The sequence below is a fragment of the Erpetoichthys calabaricus genome, chromosome 4 (genome assembly GCF_900747795.2).
Source record: "Erpetoichthys calabaricus chromosome 4, fErpCal1.3, whole genome shotgun sequence".
Taxonomy (NCBI): Eukaryota; Metazoa; Chordata; class Cladistia; order Polypteriformes; family Polypteridae; genus Erpetoichthys; species Erpetoichthys calabaricus.
The window spans coordinates 215,481,698-215,489,188 of NC_041397.2; positions in this window are offsets into that span (position 1 = coordinate 215,481,698).

Sequence of the window (7,491 nt, forward strand, 5' to 3'; positions counted from 1 at the left end):
CACATAATCAGAACTATTTGTTAAACTTACTATGAAACAAATATCTGTTGCTTATGTTCTCTGAATTAACTTTTACAAATAACTGTTTCATTATCATAAAACTCACAATGTCTTTTGACCCTTTAGATAGATAGATAGATAGATAGATAGATAGATAGATAGATAGATAGATAGATAGATAGATAGATAGATAGATAGATAGATCTTTAATGGGCAGCATGGCATTTGATCAAGAATGGTTTGGAAAGTAAATACTGTATATGGATGGATGTTATGTGAAGTTTTTGTAATGTTCTTCCCCTGGGTCACATTGGAGGTTTCTTGTGTCTACATATCACTTTTCACACCTTCTAGAGAAAGCATTTACAGCTCTATCCCATCAGATCACACGTTGCGGTTACTTGTAAGGCCATGGTTCTCAGTCTTTTTCCTTCAACCAAATTATTTTGACATTTGTGTTGATCATAGGCTGGAGTTTAGCAGCATTTTTGGAGTGTTTTAAGCAGGGGCCCTTCAAATAGCTTCACCATGCCCCTTCTGAGACCATTAGCATTGCAGTTCACAAGTTGAGAACAACATCTGTACAAGCTGTTGCATGATTTGGTGACAAAAATTGATTTTCTGCCTTTTTAAAGTCATTAGAAATATTTGTTTTTGTTCACACAAAAGGTCAAGCAACGGGATGCATCAGAGCAAAAGTGTTGGAGCCTCACACCTTTGATGTCTCTGGCTCATGTTGTGGATGGGCTGCCCTCTGAGTAGCACCTATTTGTTCCTGTTATGTTCATGTAGGTTTTCTCTGGGCAATATCCATTACAGTAGAACCGCAGATGACTTTCAACAATAAGATGGTTCAGGGTAGGTAATGATGCATGCATTACTGTTTCTTCTGATGAATTGCCATTTTCTCAGGATTGATGTACCCCCATTACTGTTGAGATATATTCTGGTATTCCACAATCCTTTTCTAGGTAAAGAGGTTTCAAAAAGGAATGCTGAATGGTTTTAGCGAAAGTACTTATCTGTAAAAGAGGTTCCTTCATCATTACACAAATGGGTTGCCCCAACTGCAGGATTTCAGGGAGTTAGAGCTTATTTTGGTTTGACCTGAGATTAGCTGCCAGTCCTATGCAGAGCACACAGATGCAGACTCGCATATCTATCAGTCAAATTAATCACAAATACTAACCAGGCTGAAAATCAAACTGTTGGTGCATGCAATTGTAAGACTGCAGCATTTACCACTTTAAAAGACAAAGAACTGAGTGCTAGTTGGGCAAAAAATTCAAAACTACACCTCTGTAAAATTATTAAAAGGGCTTCACTGATGAGACAGTGCACCTAGTAATTACTTTGTTGTGTGCAGCTTTTCTATTTTCTATTTAACTTGTACCATAAATAAAGTTCAAGCCAAATTGTTTGTGAGTATTCTATTAAATGTGGCTCTGAACAGCTAGAGATAAAAAAAAATTCTAAAAATGTCTCACCAAAATCTTTTTGTGTTAGAAGTTCAAGCCTCATGTCATACTCATTGATTTCAGCTTTAGGTTCCATTCTTTACCTGAAAACCTCCTGACTCTTTAACTAAACTTGAGGTTTTAATGACTTTCAAAAAAGTACTCATTTAAATCCAGTCCCAACCGGCTTTTTCGAAAATGTTTCTGCCTTAATGATGAACAGCATACTGGAAACAGTTAACTCTTCATAAGATACTGCTGATTTCCCAGATTCATTATTGGCTGCAGTAATTAAACCCCTGCTTAAGAAAAATAACCTTGACTGCTCTGTCCTGGAAAACATTAAGCCTATCTTTAACTTGTCTTTTTGAAGTAAAATTTCAAGAAAAGGTAGTTTTTCGCTCATTAAATGATTACTTGGATAAAAACTCTATTCTCAATGAGCTCTTGGATTGAATCATAGTACGGAAAGTGCTTTGTTTGTTGATGACATATAGCTTAAGGCTGACACAGCCAACATTCTGTATCTTTTCTCATTCTATTACATTTGCACAAAGTAATTAATAGCATTAGATTAAACTTTTCTTAACCATATTAACACATTGTTATACATATAATTTTGTGCATTTTATATTTTTCCCCCAAAAGATTCTGTTTCAGTGGGTTCATTTTTATTTTGATGCAAATTGAAAAAGTTTATTTTGGCTCGCAGCTTGTTTTATTTATTTATTGCATTGCCCTGTGCAGACGTCACATAACCATAAAGGTCGTATGGGTGACATTACAATTGCAGTGATATTTAAATTCAACAGTCCTGTCTTGTATTATTCTTTAACTTTTCAACATCTGTCTGTGGCATAGTTAGGCAAACATGTGGCCCAGTCCCACCCTCTGGAAATAACCATTGATCTGCCATAGACAGGTGTTACGTGGGTGTCCCCTTGGTCTGGTCTAGCTGCTCGGGTTCTCAACAATAAGGATCCTGCGAACCAGATAACCCTTGGTTAATTGCACCACAAGAGTGCTCCATCCTTTCTAAATAAATAAATAATCCCAATAAATGATCGATAAAAACAGGTGTTCATCTGGGAAAGTTCAAATCCATCCATCCAACAACTGGGTCTCCTCTCCTCTCTCACTCTTGCACTTCTCACCAAGTACGTCTTCTCCTCTTCATGCTACACCTGCAGCCATGGCCCCAATCTCAGGCTAGATCCACGACTGCCTCTTTTCACGATTCCATCTTTTTCCTCATTACTTTCAAGTTTTTTATCTTTCTCTCATACCCCCTGTTTCCTGCCCAGACTCCTTTTATCCTTCCTTTGGGCACAGAGTGCAAAATGAGGCAACTGGCCAATGTGCACATCCCCACATGAAAGCTTGGCCAGCCAATTACTCACTAAAGCCCTGGAGCTACTCCACCATGTTACCGCTCACATTTACGCCCTCTTAATCTGAGTGCCCCTTTTATTTATTTAAAAAACGCTTAACACCACAGGTCCTAAGATGTGTCTCTACAGAGCGTCTCTATAAATTATTGAAATTTTATGCATTGTTTTATTGCATCACTAATTTATTTACTTCACATTGGTTGTTGGCATGGTAACCTTTCCTCAAAGGACCCAGAAATGTGTTGCAAGTGACATCATCAGAATGACTGTACAAAGTTTGGTGCATCCTGTAATTATCTAAGATTGGGATAAATGTTGTGTATTTGGTAAGCCATTCTATTGATCCATCCATCTTCATAATCCACTCCAGAGAAGGGCTGGCGGCAGCTGGAGTCTATCCCAACAATCATAGGGCGCAAACCAGGAACAGTAACAGGACAGGGTGCCAATCCATCGCAAGGCAAACCTACATGACTTTGGATTGTGGTTGGAAACCAGAGCATCCAGAGTAACCCATATGGACTTGGGGAAAATATGCAGGCTCCATGCAGGGAGCACCCAGGAGTGCATGTTGGTTTCCTTACTGTAAGGCAACAGTGCTACCACCGTGCCACCTGTATTTAAGATTTAGTTTCTTAATATTTCTTTCTGGCTTTAAGATTTTGGTTAGTGTTTAGGCTTTGTTGACAGTGCTATTAGACTACCTGATTATGACTTTAAAATAATACTTGACTACGCCCAGCCCATCGCTGTCTGCCACTCCCTCTCTCTAAGACAGTACACTAAGGTTCTGTAAATGAAGGCTACAACTAAAAATTATTGGGAAAAGTTGTGTAGTGTATGTGGAAGTAACACCCCAAGGAAGACAGGAATAGTTCAATTAATCAGTCTTTATTCAGTCACAGATGAGTACATGGATTCATGCTTTGCAAAGCAGAAGAGCAAAGTTCCTTTGTGTCTCTCGACTTTTAATAATTTTCCTCCCTCCCCCTTCCCCTTACTTATCAATAAGCACAATATGTTTATCTAAGCATTTCATCTTACATTGCATGCATCAGCTAACCGTTTCTATTTTGTGTACATTACAAAAGGGGCCCTAAAGAAGGAAAAGTCATGTTTACTGTGTCTTACGTATGAATTCCATAAAAAGAAAAAATGATCCTTGGTCAGCTTACTGCACCCTTTCTTATGACAAACTCCTGTATAATAACTTGCCATTATAGAAAAAACAGCGTTGTTAGTTCTTTTTGGGTTTTTTTATCCGTTAGTAACTTGCAAGCAGTTAATAATTTTTTTCTTTCACGAGTATTGCTGGCTTAAGACAACTACAAAAGATCTTTGTCATGGGTATCCTGTGCTGATGCTCTACATCACTGCCTCCTGGCTAAAGTACTTGATATGGATGCTGCAACGGTTGATACCAAGTATACTAGGAAAGTGCATCTTGACAATAATGGTCACATTTATGTGCTGTAGAATGCTATACAGTCTTTTGGTCTTGTAACCCAAAGAGATTTATTTTCAGCAGCATCCCATTAGCTGGAATCTTTGTTTTGATCTCCTCTCTGGCCAAGGCACATGTTATTAGATTGCACTCTGACTGTTGGTGTTATAACTAGGAGAGACCTGTGCCTATATGTGTCCTTCAACATCTGCAATAAGATGCTGCAGATGTTCTATCAGACAGTTGTGGCGAGCGCCCTCTTCTACGCAGTGGTGTGCTGGGGAAGCAGCATAAAGAAGAGGGACGCCTCATGCCTGGACAAACTGTTGAGGAAGGCAGGCTCTATTGTAGGCACGGAGCTGGACAGTTTGACATCCGTGGCAGAGCAACGGGCACTGAGCAGACTCCTGTCATTCATGGAGAATCCACTGCATCCACTGAACAGTGTCATCTCCAGACAGAGGAGCAGCTTCAGCGACAGACTGCTGTCAATGTCCTGCTCCACTGACAGACTGAGGAGATCGTTCCTCCCCCACACTATGCGACCCTTCAATTCCACCCAGGGGGGTAAATGTTAAAATTATACAAAGATATTGTCTGTCTGTATACCTGCATTGTTATCGGCATTGTTATCACTCTTTAATTTAATATTGTTCTTTATCAGTATGCTGCTGCTGGAGTATGTGAATTTCCCCTTGGGATTAATAAAGTATCTATCTATCTATCTATCTATCTATCTATCTATCTATCTATCTATCTATCTATCTATCTATCTATCTATCTATCTATCTATCTATCATCAACAATAATTTCATTTATGCTTAATTATGTTTGGGGCTTTTCCATTTTTCTTTTTATTAATTTATTGTTTATATTTCATCTTTGTAATTTTTATTTTAATTTTTGTAGAACACTTTGAGCTGCATGTTTTGTATGAAAATGTGCTGCAGAACAAAATTTTGTTGTTGTTGATCTGTTATGTGACTTTGCTAATACCCACCACACTAGTCCTTGTTGGCCTCTTCCTCACAGTGGTTTCATCACTATGTGTAGTTCTACCTCATATAGTAGCCCCTGTTCTTTCCACATTTGTCTTCAGATAAACTTTCTTCTTGTCAATGTGGTTTCTAATATCTCTGGATGAGCTGTGTTTCAGCCAGCGCCTGTCCCTTGGCATCATGCTGTTAGCCTTGTTTTATCTATCTTTTTTAGACCATGACTATTGCGAGTCCATTTCTCATTCAAACCAGTTCAATGGCTGAGCTTTTGCTACTGGGACAAAGTTGATTATCTTTTGACAGGTGGGCCGCTTTCTTCTTTAAATGCTACACTTCTTTTCAAAGAAGCACCTATATTTTATACACTACCAATATAGGTACACGTTATAATGGATGCTAATTAGCAGCATGTAACATTGTCATCAACTGGCTGGATTTCAAGAACTAATTTGGCAGAATGAAATCAGGCAACTATAATCCATCAGTTGCAAGAAAGCGAATAAGGGCCCAGGGGTGAGCATTCATGTCATCAAGCCTCATTTACTTCAAAATTTGGACAAAAAGCAAAGCAGATGAGCATTTTTAATCAACTGAGAAGCTGAACGAGGAAAACAAGAGGATGAATTAGTGAGTTCAATTTATGGCATGAAAGAGTTTCTTGTTAACAGTGTAATTGGAAATAGCATCACCCTTTAGGAAATACATCTGAGAGCCCTGTTGCAGTTGTTGCTTTTTATGTGGCGGTCCAATTAATTCAAATAACTGAAATCCATTCATTCATCCATTTGCCAGACTCACTTAATTCGTAATTGGTAGGTTGAACAAACATACCTAATTTCTGGGGACAGTTCTGTATGTCAGCCCCTATTCAGTTATCCCAAATTATTCCTAAACAAATACTTCCCTGTCTTATATTTTATAAATAACTAATATTTCATTGTTGTGTCATTCTGCAGACATCACAGTTTGGATGTTATTGCAATAGATATTTGGCAATTGTATATTAGTGCTTCATATTTAATCATCAGTGACACCAGTTTTGTTCAAATCACACGAGACATGAAAACTCCTGTTTATGTCAATGAGTGTGTCACCCAGACAGAGTCATGTAGCTATGTAGACAACCCATGAAAGCGCTCAGACAGAGAATAAGCAGACTGGCATCTCCAGATAAAAAAGGACATTTTCAGGTCTGTGGTTACAGATTAGAGTGTAGATGTCTGTGACACACTCAGTACCATTGCTTACTGGTTTGGATGTAATCTTCTTATATAATATGCTACAGTGGCTGTCTGTTTGTCTGTCCAGGATTTTAAGTACCTGTAACTCTCAAGCCGTTTAAACTATTGACCTGAAATTTGGTACACATATACTACGTGACGTCTGCTATCTGTTTTCAGGTGATGATTGACCACCAAGTTTATTCCTGTTTTAAATTGTATTTAATTTTATTGTAGAATCAATTCTCGGTAGTGGCCAGCAGGGTGGCCATGCGGTGCATGTGTACGAGCGCCGTTCTCATTCCCTACCACCTTCGCCATCACTTCCTCTACCTCTTCATACCTTAAATCATTCTTGAGGCAAATTGAAGACTAAAGTGCAATCTTAAGTGAAAAATTAAGGAAAACGTACTAAGTAATTGCAACACAAACACTGACTTAATCAGTTTTAACGTGAAAAGATGCAGATGAAAGAAGCGAAGAAGCAAGCCGTTAGGGTGGAGAAAAGAAGAGCTGCTCAGGAAGCAGCAAGCGCATCAACCTCTGAGCAAATGAATACTAAACATACAGAGAAAGAGGATAAAAACTAGGAATGCTCAAGCGCCTTTACTGGTATTTTAAGAATTTATGGCAAGTGGTTTCCTTTTTTATTGCTATAATGGATTTGACGGGTGTATTGTGTTTTCTATATGCACTTGTAACATCGCTTATTTCATTTCAGTGACTTTTTATGGCCTCCTCCTAGATAGAAATGTATGTGTGAGCTGTAAGCAATACTCCACCCCAAAACAATTTTTTTTATATGATACTTATCTTGTAAATTTTGTAGTGGTGGCCGAGAAAATAAATTAATTTCATGATTTTATGCAGAATAGAGATAAAGAAGTTTATGACATAATAGAATTAATCACAATGTGAAAAACATCCATGGAAAAAAGAAAAAAAAAATTAATATAACTTGTCGCATAATCCAAATATCCG